The sequence below is a fragment of the Dermacentor silvarum genome, unplaced genomic scaffold (genome assembly GCF_013339745.2).
Source record: "Dermacentor silvarum isolate Dsil-2018 unplaced genomic scaffold, BIME_Dsil_1.4 Seq458, whole genome shotgun sequence".
In the NCBI taxonomy this organism is placed as follows: Eukaryota; Metazoa; Arthropoda; class Arachnida; order Ixodida; family Ixodidae; genus Dermacentor; species Dermacentor silvarum.
The window spans coordinates 162,370-182,097 of NW_023606265.1; the positions used below are offsets into that span (position 1 = coordinate 162,370).

At 47.0% G+C, this 19,728-nt stretch overlaps 1 pseudogene; it reads right to left on the reverse strand.

Annotated features, from left to right (window-relative positions):
- The window catches only part of LOC119435112 (integrator complex subunit 4-like), a 58,004-nt pseudogene that overhangs the window by 35,755 nt on the left and 2,521 nt on the right, over nt 1-19,728 (reverse strand).

Here is a 19,728-nt window from a genome sequence, read left to right on the forward strand (position 1 = left end):
CGGCAGGGAGGCGGATTTCGCCTCGGCAACTCCGCCGCTTCGGTTGCTCCCCTCGCCCTCCCTCGTGGCTCCCTCACTTTCGACTGTCACCGTGCGCGCCGCCGTGCAGCGCCGTCGCTACAGCGGGCCGCGTATTTCTATTTGCGCCCACGTACAGCGCTCGACCGCTGGTGCCACGCTGCGCCACTCATGCGTACCGCGTTTCTAGGTGGTTGCTTTCGCCGAGGGTGGGCGCAAATATAAAACGCAGCCGGGGCCCGGCGCCAGCTCCCCGAAGTTTCGTTTTCTGCCGTTATCGGGAAGCGGGCGTTTGCCGGCGTGGGTGTTTTGTTGGCCGGCCTGGGACAGCGCCGCTGCTTCCCTCTGCGCCGTAGCCGCAGCGTGCAAGGTCAACACGTGACTAGAAAGTAGAGGAAGCATAAAGGAGAAAGAAGGGTTCACTGCCGTTTTGTACGCGTGGCTACGGTAGCGTGGCTGAGACGTCGGCACGTACACGCATGTTCCGGCGCAACGCAGTATCGGCGACCTTGCCATTTGAGAGAGGGGAAAATGTCCGCCGAGTTTTTTTTTTTTTTTTTTTTGTTTTTTGGTTTGTTCGCGCGCGACATTGAGGGTCCCCTCCTATATGGTGGTGCCGGAGCAATGCCGGTCGGAGGCGCCGCCGCGTGATTTGGTTCAAATTAACGAGATTCGACTGTAAATTGAATGCAAACGTTCTAGCCGCATTCCTCGACTGTCGCATACGCGTGGCGGCTCGGTTGCACATGTTTTGCATATGTGCGGGCCTTGAAATGATTGCTTTGGTTACAGTGCGGTACCGCTTATAGTGCGGATATTCGCGACTCCGGCGATTTTCGTTATAAGCGGTCTACACTGTACTGTTCTTGTGCATTCTTTTTCTGATACTTTCTTTCTATAGAAACAAATTACCTAACATTTCAACTATTACGAACGTTTCATCATCATGACGTTGGAAAATTATCGATGATGCACCCTGGACAGCCAATCGGATAGCTTGCCCTACTGACCCGATATGGTCAAATAGCATCTAATGGTCAGGGGCTGCTTAAATTCATCTAAGTGGCGTGCTGCAATTGTAGCGATGTGCCTTTTTAAAACCTTGTAATAAATTACATGCTTTACGCAGAGCACTTAAATGTCAATTAATGATCAGAAAGACAACCTAACGACTCAGTACCTTTGTACAAAATCGTCAAACCGTTTCAGGGTCTCTTTAAGGCAATCATGAAAATCTGAAAGTGGACTACCTCCAGAGGGAGCGCTTGTCCTGCGGGTAGCGCTTGAGATTGTCCAGGAGGCGTCCACACATGCCTTGAGCCTGCCTTTGTTGACAGACAACAGCCACCCAGCACTTCATGCAGGGCTTCCCGGATGTCCATTGATGAGTCCTGCATAGGTACTCGTAGGTTTGCACTTCGACGGCTCAGTTCTACAAGTAAGTTTGTTAATCGATTTTTTTGTTAATTCGATCCTGACCGAAGGTCCCTGCTGGCGCCCATATGTTTCTATGGGCCCAAACTTTTGTTATTTTGATCACAAAATTGGCCTTACCGAAATTAGAGCTTGAATGATCAGCTTCGCCGCAATACAGCCGAGTTATGCAGTGAAGGATACATACTATATTGCGGTGAAGCATATCACGAATGGAAATGGGCCACTGTCACAGGACATAGCAAATGTTTTTAATTATACAGGTGTGCACGTGCCACCTTTGGTCACAGTACATGCACCTAGAGGTCTAGTAAGCATACTGGCAGCCATTCAGAGCTGTTTGAGATGCTGCTGTGCCAATTTGAGCCCCTGTTTCGCTCGTCGTGCGTCTCGTACATGATACTATTAATGGGGCCTAGTATGCGTTGCTTAACATGTACACGCACGCGCCGTGCACCGAGATGCGGAGAAAGGCCATCTGTGTTTTGGGAAAGCTAGCAAAAAGAGAGGCGGTAAAGTGAGAAACTCGTCGAGGGGATGTTCAAAGCCAATGAAAGAGCCGGGGTCTATCTCCTTCCAATGAACTTATTAGGTGCCTTGGTACTCGTACTGTGAGTGGAGACGGCACATGCGCGTGTGTAAATTAAGGAACAAATGCTACGTCCTGAAACAGTGGCACCTTTCCCTGGCATAGTATAATTCACCGCATAACAAGGCTGCATTGTAGTGAAGCTAACTTTATTTAATTGTGAATTTAATTGTGAGCTTTAATTATGAAGTGATTCAACAGCGTGTTCCAGCATTTTTTTCTACATTTTGTTATATTAGAACCGTCGGATAATTCGACTGGTTTCGTCGGTCCCGTCAGGATCGAAATAACGGAAGTCAACTAACTGTATAAGCTAAGCAATGGCAAACAGCCACTGAGTATTTTGAAAACTCTAAAGCCTAAAGTCAAAGTCTAAAAGCACATGTCTAAAAACTCATTTTACCTTACTGCTCCCTTCTCAGTGAACATATTCAAAAACTTGCTTTGACTCCACCCTTCACAGCATCTGTTTACAGACACAATAAAAGGATGGTGAAGGTCCCTGCTGGCGCCCATATGTTTCTATGGGCCCAAACTTTCGTTATTTTGATTCAAAACTCCACCTGCCCTGTCCATTGCGTCACATATGATACGCCTGTGAAATGTCTGACAAACCTTTCAGATTCTCTATGGAGATCTGGCGGTCGACGCTAAACCCCCGTTCGAGAGTTGCTTGCTCATGGCTCAAAGCAAGCAACAGCCTGACTGCTTTCCACAGCTCTTTGTAGGAGGGATTGAAGCTCAGGAGGTCATGAAAAACTCATCCAGTCTGCTAAGGCTCCTCTCAAACAGGTGAAGCTCGTGCTTTAACCCCCGTATTCAGAAATGCAACTTCGCTTCAAGTCCGTGCTTGACTTGGTTAAAGTGACGCCTATTGTGAACGTACCAAAGCAAATGAGCATCCTGGGCATGTTTGCGCCAGGCGTCCTTTAAATCAAGTCAAGTACGGGCTTCAAGCTAAGTTGCATTTCTGAATACGGCGGTAAGTCTTGCAGTAGCTCAGTGTATTCTGCCATTACACATTCCCTTTGGCAGTGACTCAGTCTTCCTGCCATGGTCAAGACGTCCGACACCTTCCTTAGGCGCACAAGGCACTGATCCGGCTTCGAGCACATGAGCCGGGGGCCTAGAGAGGCCAGGTTTCTAACCATTAATGATTTAAGGGTACTTCGTTCCCTTCATTCCAGTATTTTCTTGGTCACAGCTGCCAAAGATAGTTCACACTCCATTCTGAATTTAAATGTATCCTTCGCACTTGCCCTTGAATCTGTCAGTGCTTGTTCACATTTGGGGCCGATATCCACTTTTTCAAGCGGAGTGTTGTTAGCAGGATTATCAACGTCTACCCTGAGCAAACCACCAATCCCTGCCAATGAAGACAACACTGAAGCCTTCATGAATTTCAGAAGGAGCTTCCGCACAGCACTCTCAAGGTCTCTAGCAAGAAAGAAGATCATTGGCTTGTTGGACTGGTAGTCTTTCAAGAATGGCTGAAGAATGGAAGCAACACTGAGAGCAAAGTTCAGTTTTGCCAGCGTCAAGGAATCACAACAAAAGCTGTATGCATTTTCAAATGATGCATACTTTGGTAAGCTCACCTGCTTACTCCTTGCAGACTCCACATATTTCTTTATGTCATTCCAAAGAAGCAATGCTCTTTCAAAGACAATTACGTTTTCCACACATCGATGAGACACAAACTGAAGTGGAAATGTTTCCTGGTTAGTCACAGTTGAAAAATCTTCCCTTCGTGCTGTTGAGTCTCGGAAGAGTGCATTCAAGCTTGACAGCAGAACGTCAATGCTCCACTTGCTGGCTCCCACGTCTGCCCTGTATGCATTGTGGATCGTATGAAGGCCACACGTCCCCAAGTCAACACATTGGACCTGATGGTCTTCCTGCAAGTGCACTTGCATATTCCTAAAGAACTTCAGGTTCATGGTCGGCCCATCCATCGAGATCTGAAGAACTTTTCCAAGTGGCAAAGGCTCCAAAGCCCTTAGAAGTATTTCCTGAATGTCCTCTGCCATGGAATGCCCCATAAAATCGGATGTGTAATATCTGGTGGCGACCTTGTGTGACAAGTCGCAATAGCGCACATGCACGTCCATTTGCTTCTCTTGCAGGAAGTCATTCGCTGACTCGTCAAAAAGCACGACGTAATAGTCACTCTTCTGTACCTCTTGTTGCAAGGACGATAAAAAAAAATGGCCTGAGCCCATGGCATGCAACATACACCATTTTCTTTCTCCGCAGGAAAACGATTTAGCCACGTCACTGACAGTAAACATCCGCTTGAACAAGTCGCCGGTTTGTGCGGATGATCTGTACGAGTAGTGGGAAGTAATCACTTTCATTGTCCACAGAATTTCTGCATCGGTAACCACCTCGTGTGACTTGCAGGCGCTCTTTAGATGAGTCGCCTGCGATGGAGCCAACCCAGTGGACCGCTTGCTTGTGCTTGGTGCCAGGTAGTTCTGTATAGAGTTTCGAGCAGCCATTTGCACGATTTCGCAGTGCTTTGCACTTTGAGAGCAGATTCGCCCATAGAAGCGGTGTCGAAGGTTTTTCTGCAGGACAAGCATTTCGTGCGGTGGGGGTCCGATGTATCCGGCGCAACCCAAAAGTTTATAATCGTTGTTGCTGAGCCAGGCGCTTTGGAATTTACATTTCCCAGGCATTATTCTTAACTATGCACACCACAACTGAAACAGGGGAAGAAGCAAACAAAGTGTCGACAGCACCGGAGTGCGCGCACACAGATAAACTAAGCACATTGTGGCCAACAGACAACGCTCAGGCTATGAGGCTGTACCTGTTGTTAGTGGGTTGCCAATAAATCCAGCCCAAGGTGAACCCCCCAAAAAGTGAAATACTACCAAATTCAATTGTTAAAATTCATGTAACTGCGCTTTCGTTACAAATAAGCATGATCGCACAACTATTTTTTTTTTTCTGAGGAGGTCGAGACTCTAGCCTCATTGTGGCCAGCACTTATTGCTTTTGGCCAAACCCGAAGTCAAAGCAAGCCAGAGTGAAAAAAAAAAAATTGCGCGGCGGACGCAGACAAGTTTGACTTCGCGGTCCCGGCGTTGCAGAAAGCAATGAAGTTTGCCAGGACCACCCTCAACTGCCATATAATGTGAGTCACACTGTCGGACCCCGTGAAAACCCCAGAATTCAAGGGTTCTCAAGGACGGAACAGAAATTCCAGGACTTTCAAGGCCTTGAAAACGGAACTTTCAATTTCAAGGATTTTCAAAGATTTCAAGGACCTGTGCACACCTGTTAATAATGGCCTTTCTTTTGTTTCTTCATTCATATTCAACTATTGCATGTTTGCTTGCTTACGAGGGTATCAGCCATTCTTGATAATGAGGTGTAACATTGTATGCGTGATTCTTATGAACGTATGCACTGTACGCTTCACATTGCTGAGGGCTTGTAGCCTCTGCATTACGAGAGGGATGAGCCTTGCATTTTTTGCTTGTTTAGGGCGGTATGAGCCATTGCTGATGATGATAGTTTTTGTATTATTGGAGGGGACGACGCGGGTATGAGCTACAGTTTTTGTACCATTGGACCGGATGACGCGTTTTTGGGGTACGAGCCATTGCAATGAGCCACTTAAGGCTTCCACCTCAATAAAGAAATCTAATATCACGACCTCCACCACATATTTGGGGACACTAAGCACTTGCAATAAGCCTTGCATCTTATTTTATAACTTCCCCAGCTAGGGGCGCATTTTGTAAAGATTCTTTTCCTCAATTTTTTTCATTTCTTATCTGCCATGCCAAGTGGCCAGTCCCTTCAATGGTGGGGGCGAAGTGAGCTAGTAACGAAGGCAAAAAGAATTAAAATGGAAAGAGTTGTTACAGCATAAAGCACCAGGCTTTACACAAAACATTTACAAAACATTATATACACAAGAGCATTTATCCAGAAGTGCACATCTGTAAGGCAAGTGACAAGGAAGTTCTTGATGCAGAATAGCAATGGGAATACAAAGCCAAATTAAGGCAGAACAGGCTGATTTCAACATATTAAAAAGAAAGTGGCGAGATTATTTTCACTCTCTCTCTGGAGGTAATGGGCATCATGCCTAGTGCACACACAGCGTTTATCATAAGATGTAACAATTGTTGAAGCACTTAGACCAACTGATAAGCTCTTAAAAGAAGGATTCGAGCATGTGGCCTCAAGCAGGTTGGCTCACCTCAAGCACAGCAAGGACGGTCTCCAGCTGGTCCTCACGCAGCACGATCTGGTTGCTGATGCGGCCCAAGCACTGAATGGCCTTCAGCCGCACCTCTTCAATCTCGTCATTGAACATGTCCACGATGAAGTCCAGAGACTGTGCCGCAAATGATGGGAACTGCAGTGCCAGCCGGCACAGGGAGTCCAGGGATGCCAGCCGTACCTCTGCACAGCACCAGAGAGAGCGCAGCTAGTCCCCCTGCTGCCCTGGGGCTCCCTTGCCCATACTCACCGAGGAACTCATCTTCGAGGCCATGCACAAAGGCCCCACAGGCACCTGAGCCCATGAGGCTTACACTCTGGGCATCCACTTCCTCGCGAGGCGCATCGTCTGCCCACCGCTGGCCTGAGGACCACTCGCCACTCTCATAGCTCTCCCTGTCGCTCATGTGCTGACCGCTTACGCTGCACAGTAGGAGGAAAAAAGGCAACCTTAGCTGGTTTCCCATCTCTTCCACCTGCGGCCAACTCTAGGAAAAACTACAAGGTGTGACTGATAGAATGGCAGGTGGATCGATGGATGTATAAATGGACTGATAGACTGGTTTGGTCTAACATCCCAAAGAAACAAAGGGGCTGTAACAAATCACTTCTGCAGAAGCCCACAAGGTGGAGGAAACTTTATGAAAGGAAAAATGACATCCACCCGTCTTGTAACTCGAAGCTACAAAGGAAACCAATATGGTTTCTGAGAAAAAGCTTCGCAGTGGAAGAAAAATTTGTGCTGGACCAGGACAAATTTTTCTTCAACTGCGAAGCTTTCTTTCTGAGAAACCCGTGTGGGTTTCCTTTGTACCTTCGTGTTACAAGACGGGTGGACCTCATTTCTCCCTTTCATAATGGGGCTATGAGTAACACAGTAAATCTGGAAGGCTTCAGAATAATTGATCATCTGGAGTTCCTTACCCTGCACCCAAAGTTCAGTACAGAAGCTCTGTTGCATTATTTGCCCAATCAGAATGCAGCTGCAGTGGACAGGAATCAAAACTCAGAACCTTGTTCTTAGCAGCAGGATGAATCGGCTAAATTAGTGATCACTAATGTGACGAAGAAGTGCTGTGGGGCAATGACCTGGTCCACACGGGATCACCAGTCCCATAGTTTACTGCCTCATGACCGAACTACTGTACGAAGGCCTCAACAGGATGGTGGCAGATGAAGATGGAGCAGGCAACCTGGAAAGTGAATACAACCGGTTACGCCAGGTTTTCGAAACCGGCTTTTGGTGCAATCGACCGCAACTTTCGGTGGCTGTTACTCGCCCAAATGAAAGGGCCCTACTTGAGATGGCAGCCAAGCTGAAAACAAAGGCCGATATGCTGGAATCCAACGATCACCTGGTATCAGAAATCAAAGAGGCCATGAGGCAGTGGGCTCAGCGGTCACGAGGTCGGCGTGGACTCAAGCCATGGTGGAGCAGAGAAATGGCAGAAGCTATACAGCGCAGGCAAGAAGCGAGCCGTGCCCACAGGCATCTGAGCAAATACGGGGATCCAGAAGCTGTTCTGGTTGCCACCCGCCGCGGTGGCTGTCACTAAGGCGTTGCGCTGCTGAGCACGAGATCGCGGGATCGAATCCCGGCCGCAGCGGCGGCATTTCAATGGAGGCGAAATGCAAAAACGCCCATGCGCTTGCGTTGTAGTGCACGTTAAAGAGCCCCAGGTGGTCAAAATTTCCAGAGCCCTAAACTATGGCGTGCCTCATAATCAGAACTGCTTTGGCACGTAAAACCCCAGAAAGAAGAAGTTCTGGTTGCCTGGGAGACCTACAGGAGGCTGAAACAGGATGCAGTTGTGCTGGTGCAGGGGACGTGTTCGGGCATGATTGGACAAGGAAGTTCATGGAGGATTTGAAGGCAGCAGGAAGGCAGGCACCACAGCGCTTCTGGCGATACATACACAAGTCGAACCGGCAAATATCCCAAGTGGCACTGCGGGGGTCGCCGGACAGGGAGGAAATGATAGGGGAGGAATGTATCTTATTGCTGGAAAAGTGGGTGCGATCACTGCAGCGGCAGCGTGCCTTGGACACCCTGTCAGAAGACATGGCTGGCTCGTACATGCTGCTTACACCTGAGGAGCAAGCCGACGCCGATCTATGATTGGCACCAACTGAGAGAAAATTTCAGAGAGCGGTGAGCAGGGTGGATGCAGGGACAGCAGCAGGGTGCGACGAGATACCGATGAGCCTGATCGAGACGCGAGGTCCCAAAGCACAGGCTAGGATCAAGAAGTTTGTGGCAGAGGTGCTGGGATCAGCGGGGGTACCTGGGATTGGAAGAGGAGCAAGCTGAGACCTCTGTACAAAGGGTCAGGTGATAAACAAGACCTCAGGAACTATAGACCGATCGCCATAACCCCGGTCCTATATCAAGTGACTATGCAAGTGGTGAATGCACAACTCCAGCAGTGGATGGAGGCCATGGGAATCCTTGGGGAGCTTCAGATAGGTTTCCGGCAGGGACGTCGCATAGAGGACAGCCTCTTTGTCATCACGCAAAGCATTGAGCTGGCCCTCCAGGCCGGGGACCCATGGTATGTGGATTTCTTGGACAGAGCTAAGGCCTATGATTGTGTGGACCGAGAAATCCTCTGGAGGATACTGGCAGAGATGGGCCTGGCTGACGATCACGTAGTGCTTCAGGCCATCTACAGTGATATGGTGGCAGAGGTGGAGTGGGATGGCCATAAGACTGCACAGGTAGAAATGCCTCGAGGCCTCCGGCAGGGTTGTCCGCTATTCCCACTTCTGTTTATGGTGCGTGTTCCAGGGGTGGTCCAATGTCTTGAGGCTTTGGATTGTGGCTTCACTTTCAGGCACAGGGAGAGCAGGCAGCTGGTACAGAGATGGATCCCAGCTCTGGTGTATGCCGACGATTTTGCACTCCTTCCAGGCTCTCCAGAGGAGCTGCAGAAATTGTTAGACATATGTGGCAGGGAGATGGGGCAACTGTGACCGAGTTTCAGCTCCACAAAGTGTGCGGTGTTTTTGGGGGGCACAAGACGTGCGGCTCGACACAACATGGAGCCTACAGGGCAACCCAATCCTCAGGAGCACCAGCACAAAATATTTGGGCATCAGACTGACAATGAGCCCAGACTACCTCTCAGCATATGAGAAGATATGAGAGGAAAAGCAGCCAGACATAGGGGAATTCTGTGCCAGAGGTCCTTGTGGTCATACAGTAGATATGAGGTGATGCGAGCGCTGTGGAAGATGGTAGCAGTGCCGGGTCTTACCTATGCTAACGCCATACTGTGCCTCTCCTCGAGAGTGCGGGAGTTCCTGAAGAGGGAGTTCCCTCTTCAGGAACTCCCATTACTGCTCGGGTGCGGGAGTTCGCACACCCGAGCAGTGGGAAGCCGTGCTGACTAGCTCGGACCCTCGTGACCAGCAACAACTTGTGCGGCGGGCCCGGGAGACAGCAAGAGCCACAGGAGCCCTGGACTGAGGGCACCTCCCAACACAAGCAGGAAGACACCTGCTTGTTTTTCTTTTTTTTCTTAATAAATGTTTTTCTCCTCCCCTCCTCCTGAAGAGGCGCTGGGAGTACACAGGTTCACACACGTGGAGGCGGTACAGGGGGAGATGGGATGGTCCTCCTTTGCCGCGAGAGAGGCGGTGGCAAAGGCGACATCTGAAAATCGGCTCCTGAGGCTTCCGGGAGAGAATGTCGCACAACAGGTGCTGGTACACACCATTTTCACCGACAAGTCGACGAAATGGACGAGAAGGACAGCTGCACTGCGTTGACATTTTGTCTGTCTGGAGGAGGCGGTGAAGGAGCCGAGGGACCGAATGGGCAAGGAAACACGGCTGCAGGTGCAACAGACAGAGGCAGCTGCGCGGAGGAAAGCCATAGAATAAAAGTTGTCCCGCGTTGTATCGTAGTGAGTAGCTCAAAATCCGCACCGACTGCTGCTATGACAACTCGAAGGGAAGCGCGCTGCTGGTGGAGAGAGCTGGATGTGCTGCACAGTCGCCTTTGGAAGCGCGCTTCACCGAGGAGGTTTCGACAATGTGCGCCCTCTGTGGGAGGTCGGACGAGACACTGCATCAAGTGGTACTGGAGTGCGGTAGCATCTTTCCGCCAACCTGCACAGGTGCTGCCTACCGCCCTTGGGTTCAAGACGGAAGAGGTGGGGGCCGCGGAAGTGACCAAGAGACGCCTCGAGTTTTGGTGGCAGCATGGAGCGCTGCGCCAATGACTATGCGAACATTTTTTGAAGTTCACGAAAAAATTTTTAAGTGTTTTTTTTTTTTTGATGTGGTCATGCCGGTTTGGACACGGTCAACTACGGTGACCCGATATAAAGCGCAGGTACACCAACACCATCACATCATAGCCCCTCAGCCACCATACCAGGTAATGTGTCATCGAGTACACATTCTCAAAACCATAATTTTCTATGAATATGCCCAACGACCATGACTTCAATGGCTTGCCTCATCTCTAGCTTCAACGGTTTACCAAGTGAGACACTTTGAATGCCACTGCAGAGCTTGCACCTCAGGGTTTTTGTTGGCTTTGCGGCCTTTCTCAACTTATGCTCCGACTGTAGGAAACCAGTTAGCGGGAGTTCACTATAAAAACAGCCACTCAAAACACATGACTTAGCCACCAAAATGTATTTAAACATTCACAAGCTTGTTTATTAGACAGTAAAACAACAGACAGTAAAACATAGCAGCATCTATTGCATAGAAGAAAGGAAGCTGATCGCAAGTGATAATATGATCATTTGGGGAAGTTCATTATCCATCATGGTCAGCAAGTACACGTATGCACAATGAGATAAATACAAATACAGACAAAGTGCTTCGCCTGTGCCTGCCTTTTCATCCTTCCATCCTTATTTTTTCGTGCACTAGTTGACCACAATGGTCACACAGATTCGTTGTGCTACACCAGTGCTTGTACAGAAGTGCAAAGCACAAAGTAAGAGACAAGATTCACCGGAATCTACTGCAACTCTAGTGCACTGACAGCCTACACGTAACTGAAGCTGGTGATCATCTCAATGGTTGTTCTGGCAGTGAAGAGAGTTGTTCAGTCTGCTGATGCTAAACAAATTTATCTGGTTTTGGGATTTACCATATTTTTTGCCATTGAAATCGTAATGATTTATGGGGGGGGTGCTGTTTCATAACAATGAATTTCCTAAACCCAAAGCATGATAACAGTGTTCTGTACTACCTATTCAAATAATCGTTTTTGGTGTGGTAAACAGCTTGCATCCTGACTCTGGTGCAGAAAGCCAAGCAGAGGCAAATGACAAAATAAAGAGCTAGACTGATGATATATTGTGTCAAAAAAGAAGAGGAAGAAACAAAACCCACCCTGAGATTCGACATGAGTTTCTTGTCAAGAGTCTGCTCCAGGAACTGCAGGCTCACATGGCTCGGTACCCTGCAAAACCAAGTCGGTGAGCCCCATTTCTAGAAATGTGCCTTAAGATTTTGCTATTCAAAATAATGAATGCTCAAAGGCAACTGCACTCTATGATTTTCGGCACTCTTTATGACTGCACAGACAAAGATTCCACTGAACGCTTATGAAACGACTGTTTGAAGATGGCCCAGACAGGAAAAAAATATGCACCAAGCACCGTCTAGCCACCACTGGATTGACTGCTTGTCTACCACATATAAGCATCCATAACAAAGTATTCATGCAAAAATAATCGGAAAGAACACAGAACTTGCATCAAAATTAGTCATCGTATCTGTCGTCTTGAAGTTGCCATTAGTCGCATGATTGTAAGACTTTTTTTTTTTTTTTGTCTCCCTGTTCAGCTGCATGTATGCCTAGCTATGTTAAGAAAAGCAGACAAACAATCCAACGAACTATTGACTGGGATATGCACATATTCCAATGGTAAGTCCGTGTGTGCACTCCTTTGCTCTAACTGATGTATAAGCACTGTTTATTTTAAGTCTGTATGAACCAATCAATATGAGCACAACTTGCCAACAAAGGTATTTATGCGATAAAGGACTCTACTAATAAAGGAGTAACAGTTCTTTCTCCTGGGCTTGCTGCATGAAACTGTTAATTTCCACTTATTCGTAAAATTATGACATGCGGAATAAGCGAACTGTGAATGTAAAACTGCTACTTCTATGCATACTAGGACAAGACTAATAAGGTTTAACTACCAATAAGATTTAAGGAGTCCTGCAGCACTCTTCAACCAGCTTTTACAATGCCTTTGTTATGAAGGGGCGCTGCCACATAGATCTCCTTCAGCAAGAAATTTTTTAATACACTCTCATCTTGAGGATGAAAAGCAATTCTACTGCAGCCCGTGCACTGGTTTCAAACCTGCCAGCTACACTGAGGTCCATGGATGATCAGTTCCTAACGGACTCCCTGAGTAACAAAATAATCTGGATGTGAACACAGTAGTTAAAGAGCACATCTACCCGGATGAAGACACTCGTCTCGCGTCGCTGTCGCACTGCGAAGGAAGTTGTGAGGCTCTTGCCGCTGCGAGCAATTATCAGTCGTGAGATAACAGCAGTAGCTTTTGCGCAGATTTTGTACAAAATAGAAATGAGGGTTGCAGATTTCTTCAATAAATGAAGGCATGTCGATGTAGTAAGCATTTATTTTCTGTTAAAATTAAATTCAAATTAAATTTCAGGGTTTTCCGTGCCAATACCTCGTATGAGTATAAGGCCGCCGTAATGGGGTACTATGGATTAATTTTGACCCCCTAGGGTTTGTTAATGTACACCATATGCACGGTACACAGGTGTTGCACTTCGCCCCCATCAAAATGCGGCCACCGCGACTGGGATTTGATCCCATGCCCTCTGGCTTAGCAGCGCAATGCCACAGCCATTACGCTACCACGGCAGGTTTATTTATTTATTTGTTGACACATTAAAAAATTCAACATTTGGTTAATTCAGGCATTTTTTTCCTGTCTCACAAAATTCGAAGTAATGAAGTTTTACTGTAACGAGGTATCACCAAGGACGCAGAACAAGTGGCCAATCTCATGATGTGCTGAAAGCAGCCAGTGAGACAAGTGCACAAAGCTGAAAGGTATGCTACTTGAATAAGACAAACATGAAGCATCTCTAGCAGTGCTAAGGCCACTTATGACTTGTGACTTAGGTGACTTATGACTTGTAAGACAAAATGTTGGGCAGGTGTTGTGCTGATGTCTTGTTCCTCAATACTAGTAAAAAAATGTTTCACAATAAGCTCTAGAATTTGCAAGATTTTCTCAGGGTAAAAAACAAAGACAGACGTTCTCCCATATATTATAAATAATGCACAAACACTGGTTGTTTTACACAGTAAATAAATTTCCTGAACAGCACTGCTTTCACAGCACTGCTTGCCCTGCTGATTTCATGAGAAGCCCAAGATTCCTCACCATCAGCGAGGCTGCTTCAATGCGCACACTCATGGAGAGATCGCCGACCATCTGGCAGATCTTGGCAAAAGCATCATCTGCTAGTCGGATTTGCTCCTGGCTGTTTCGTACCTGCACAAGGCTGCCCCACAGAAATCACACTCGATCAAATGCCACACGACACGAAAGCAGTGCTCCCCATCTATCACGTCAATGGCTTGTTGCTTTACACTTCAAGCCTACAAGGCAATCTGGCAATCTCTAGCTCAACAAAAAGGCAAAGCCAGCTTGTGAGACAAAATAGCACTCAATTTGCATCAGGCATTGTTATTCGTTAAATTATGTTGCAGTTGAATTAAAATCTTATCTAAGGACCTTTCTTAGCAATATTTTTATTATGCAGCAGTGCCCATGTAATCAGTGCTGTCATTTTCAGGTACCCTACCATTTGCCTTATGCAACTTATGAGAGGGATAACACTTTATGGACATTATACAAATAAAGATAACCCATTGAAAGTCTACTCAGTGATGTATGTCACCAAAAGCTTTCCAGTCTTTCCAGTGTTCAACCTCACAATTCATTGCATGTGGGCTACAAGTGTACCACAACACATTTCATACTCTGCTGGTAAGCAACCTCGGCTTAGAGTGCAGCAGGAACTTTTTCACTAGTAGTCAGGAAAAGTAATTTTGGTGACCACTGCCAACAGAAACAGTACTTCATGTCAGGGTCACACTAGTTAGCAAACTGCATAGTGATGTGCACCAAAAGTAAGTGGAGTGTCCGCACAAGGATAAGAACTGCCTCAGGCAAACACTCACTTATTTCCGTACGCATGGCTTATCACTTGCACCAGCTTCAGGGCAGCTATCCGCACACTTTCATAGTCATCAGTCAATGCAGTCGTCACATGTTCATACAGGCTCACATCCAGCTTCAGGCCCCGGTCATGAAGACGGTACTGGAGAATTAAAAATAAACAGCACAGGAAGCTATCGTTAGATGAGAAGCATCTTGGTGTGGCTGCTATGACACTTGTTCAGTGGTCACCCCAAACACGATATGATTATGAGGCAAGAGTAGTGGCAACTCCAGATTAATTTTGGCCACCTGGGGTTCTTTTACTTGCCCCCAATGCATAGTAAACAGGCGTTTTTGCATTTGCCCCCATCTAAATGCGGATGCCGTGCCAGGCATTTGATCCCGTGACCTCGGGTTTAGCAGCACAAAGCTGAAGCCACTACACCACCACGACAGGTGACCATTTATTGTCTTGGTATTCCTTCACGGCAGCAGTGCAATTTCGTTATGTTGAAATCACGTTTCAATTTGGTTATATTGAAATGAAAGTGTGCTTATTGAAATAAGCACACTTTTTTATATTGAGGTTCAATATACATGATGTTCTATGGATAAGAAGTTATAAAAAGTTAACTACATTGTTATATTGAAAATTACGATATACTGAAGTTTGCTATATCGAGGTTTAACTGTATTGAAATTTATAATGGCCACACTGCAACCCTGGGTGGTCAAGGAACTTGAGCAAATTGTTTACAGTTCATGAAATTCTCATGCAATTCACTTTGTAACATATTTCATGCTTGCTCTTTTCACTTCTTGGTGGCTTGGTGCCAGATCAGTGTGCTATTTGGTCACTGTGCAGTGGGTCTATGCAGAATTAATGCTGTTGGTGGAAGATGATCACACTCTCCTGGTTCATTTAGTAGCACGAATACCTTTTGCTTTTCAGAAAACAGTATCATGATGGCAGAGTGAACGATATAATGGTACAATTAACTTTGAGGGAGGCCACAATATGAACAATATAACTAATATATAATATATAACAGATTCATATTGAATACCCTACTTTGTTCTTGCTTTCATAGCAAGAACAAAAGTAGGGTATTCAATATGAATCTGTACTGTGGCCTCCCTTAAAGTTAATTGTACAGTTATATTGTTCACTCTGCCAGCATGATACTGTTTTGGGCGGACATGGGAGAGATACACTTTGCCCTCTCCCGATTCTCGCTCGCCTCTCGCGACGTGCGTACCCGCGTGGGAAGAGGGACAGTATCCACGGGCGAGGAGGACATTCCCCTCGCGAAAGGTAAAAAAGTATAAAAGAGCGTGACTGAGAGACCCCCGGGGCTTTCTGACCTCGCTACACCTGACCTTCCCCTATGGATATACCCGCTGCAACCCGTGAGTGACCTCGCTTGCGTGACTATCACACGCACGAGGCAAGCCTATTTATTACTTATTATACAGAGCGGACTTCCCTCTGCAAGTGTGTTTTATTGCCCGCAGCAATAAACGTTGCTGAGTTGACTCGCTTGTTGCCTTATGCGCCCGAACCCTACGTAGCTGCGATTATATGCGCTACGGGTTGGGGAAGACCCCCACACGGTGAGTTGAACTTCCTCGATTTGTCACGCGCCAATCGGCATGTTCTGTGCATAGTAATTTGGCTAGCAAGCATTAGTGTACTGTGTTGTCGTTCCTTTGTCCCAAGAGCACCTGTGAGACCACACAAGCTGTATGCTGATTAATCCTGCTAAAAGCAAGTCTGCCAACAGGTGACAAGATTTAGGAGCACTGTGATAAAAGCCATCACAATGAACCAAAGTATGTGCTGAGAGAGTCTTTCTTTAAAGGTTATGCCCCCAATTTGGTGGTGGAATAAAAAGGCAACATTAGTGCACGAGTAGACATCTTTCTTTTGTAGCTGAGATATTCAGGAATTTCAGGACGGTTGAGACAGTAATTATTGTACAAGCAAACACCAGAGAATAATTATGCATATTCTTTTCAATTACATGCTCTTGCTTTGCTCCAGCCCAAGCGACTGTATCAATTTCTGAGGGCACCACATAAAAAGGTAAACCGATTGCTTTAGACATGATGAAAGCGCATGCAGCTGTGGAACACCTCTCCGATTTCTTGTAAGTGTATTGACCAAAGTCTGTGTAAAATGGGGACATGTCAATAAAAAACACAATGTGAATGAAAAACACCAGGACTTTTTTAAAGAAGCTCAAATGCTCCTACCTTCATGCTCGGTGAGAATTCTCTGGGCAAGCCTTCTAGCTGTGGCCAGCAGAGCATCCCTGGCAGTAGGTTTGTCAGCAGAGCTGTATTGTCCATTGGTCACTCTCCGCAATACTTTTGAACAACCAAATTTACAGACAAAAATTTGGTAGCCTTGCGACACTGCTACTGCTCACCCTTTAAGTTCTCTCGAGAACTATATGTGACATGCAAATGAAGTAGGTAGGATGTGTTTCCCCCCAATATTTTGTATGTCATGTCCATTCTGCTGGCTCAGTCAATTGGGTAAACAACCTCAAGTTTGGGCATCACTGAAGCCAGCTGAATTATGCCCTTACCATGGCCTGGAAGGCTGCTGTGCGAACACGAGGATCCTGATGGCGGCTGTAATCGCTGAGCAATGACGACGGGCCTCAGGTCGACCATCCGTAGGGAGCAGGTCACTCAGCAGGCGCAAGCACTTGCACTGCACTCTGTGGTTTCCGTCCAACAGTGCCTGCAACATCAGGCAAGGCTCAGTGGAGCGCATAACAAGGCATCACAGCAGCTGATAAACATCAGTCCAGAATGAGTATGTCAATGGAGGAAGCGAGACTACCCACAATGCGAGCCGGTAAACACTAAAGAGCACCAAAGTAGAACACAGTATTCTTTCTTTCCCCAACATTACCTCCATTAGCATAGTTAGCTTGTTCACATTCTGCACCATGCTTCACAGTATAATAAATACATCCCTGTTCCTCTCGACGCTTCTTTGGGCCTCCCTCTCTTCCGCAATCAATGCATGCTTTGCAGTGGGGCGTAGCCAAGCATTTTTTTCGGGCCTGCTCGTACTTGACCAAGGGAAAAGGGAAGAGGGCAGGTGGGTGTTGTTACATGTCGTGCTATGCCAGATATCCCGGTACATTAAAAAATGGGGGGGGGGGGGGGGCTCGTGTTTGGTGTGCCCCCTCCTCTGGCTACACCACTATGTTTTGGCCCAATTTGGTGGTTAGTTGGTTGATTTTATGAGTGGCTCATACCCACTATGAAAGATTGGCCAAGAACCACATGGGTTACAACAAAGAACACTGTCCAAAAAAAAAAAAAAAGATGCTAATGAAAATTTTGATAATATCAAAAGAATAGTAAAATAACAATGTCTTAAGAATTTATCCATAAAATCATCCTCATTCAAAATGAAATTTCTCAGCGGCTGCACAGACATCCCTATAACAATGTTTAAAGAGAAGGGATCCAAAGACAGAATATTAGGAATGGAAACATTCAATCCAATACCGTGAAATGGTCCTTATAAAATATTTTTTCTTATTCATGAGATTTGTTGACTTGATTTTAAAACAGCGAAGCTGTTAAAGCTGGAGGAGAAACATCCGAAGTCCGCAGAAAACTCCACGTCGTTGCTCAGCAACAACCTGGCCAACCACGCCATTGCCCAGCACCACCTGGCCCAACCTCGCCTAGCCGCGCATGCGTTGAAGCAGTAGCGATGACGTCACCTCGCGTTGCCTGGTAACCACAGGCAGGTACGCGCTCGCTTCACCCGACACAGACACGGCTCCGCCAAGCTCCCGCCAGCTGCACGCCACCCGTACACTGCGCATAGTTTTCGCCCCACTTCCCTACGTGTGCTCGGACTTCAAGTGCTTCACGAGGTGTTCCCTGATGCCATGGACCATGAGGAAATGCTTATACACTTCGTATAACTTAGCATCACTTCGTATAGCCGCGACCAGCTAGGAACCGATCAGCTCCGCTGCGTCTTTAGCCTTGCACCACTAGTGCAAGCTACCCCGAATCTTTTTTTACGCCTCCGCAACTTCTGTTGCCGACTTCCTCCGTTCTCTCAAGCTCAAATGCTCCTCATTAAATGCATGCTCAGGTACTGGTTTGTTCCCTTCACTACTTCCTCACACTGAGCTGCATTTATTGCCAACTTCTTCACTTCTTGTCACTTGTTCTGCTTGTGTGTACCCAGTGGCACATACCTATTCTGGGGCATTGGCCAGAGAATGGGCCCACATCACTCTTACTGTGAGCAACTCTTGCCATGAGAAGTAGCTTGATAGGCCAGAAAAGGTGCAAATACAAAAGATGGGTGGCGACGCTGCCTTCAAGTTTCTGCACCAGCTCACCATGGCCTCATGCATTTTGGCAGAGTCTCTCGGGTCTGTTAGGCTCGGCCGGCTCGTGGCCTCCGAGATTGCATGACTGTCAATGCAATCTCGGAGGTCACGCCCAGCTGCCAACTCGCGCGGCGCGCTGCAGGAAAAGGGAGAAGTGAATGCACGGCCTGGACATGACCCCAAGATTGCGCCGGGGAGGCCTATGAGGCCAGGCCCACCTGCAGCTGCTTGCACGGCGAGCCGTAGAGAAAAGAGGAGAAGGGCATGCACTAATCTTGCGCACTGATGCGCGTAGCCGCGCAGCATGGCGCGACTTGCACAGGCTTGCGCGTGATCCTCGACACTGCCGGGGTGATTTCGGAGGTCATATGCATATGTAAAGTGTACCATTGTATAAGACGCACCAATTAAATTTTCGGAAAGAAACTGCATTTTATACAACAAAAATACAGTATATTTTATTCTAAAAGAGCCAGAGACTGAACCAATGTATATGTACATGCATGGTAGCGCAACTCCATAGAAGCACATACGTCCTACAAAGGCGGCTTGTGGAGGCACAGCAAAGCCACCTACATTTCGCGGAGCCAACTTCACTTTCATTTTCATTAACACAGCCCACATACCACTGTAGTTTTCTCTGGTACTGAGAGACATAGCTAAAACATATTTATTAGTAAAAGGCAGTTCTAAAATAAAGTTACCGATCAAATCTTATAAGGTTAATATTACATACTATATTGCCATTACTTATCATAGCTATGCATAAGAGAGTTTTAACGGCATTACAGTGTTAATACGGCGATACCATCTCTGAATATCTCAGCATGCATCGCCACGAGATATGGGAAGAAAAAAAAACTGAGGAGAG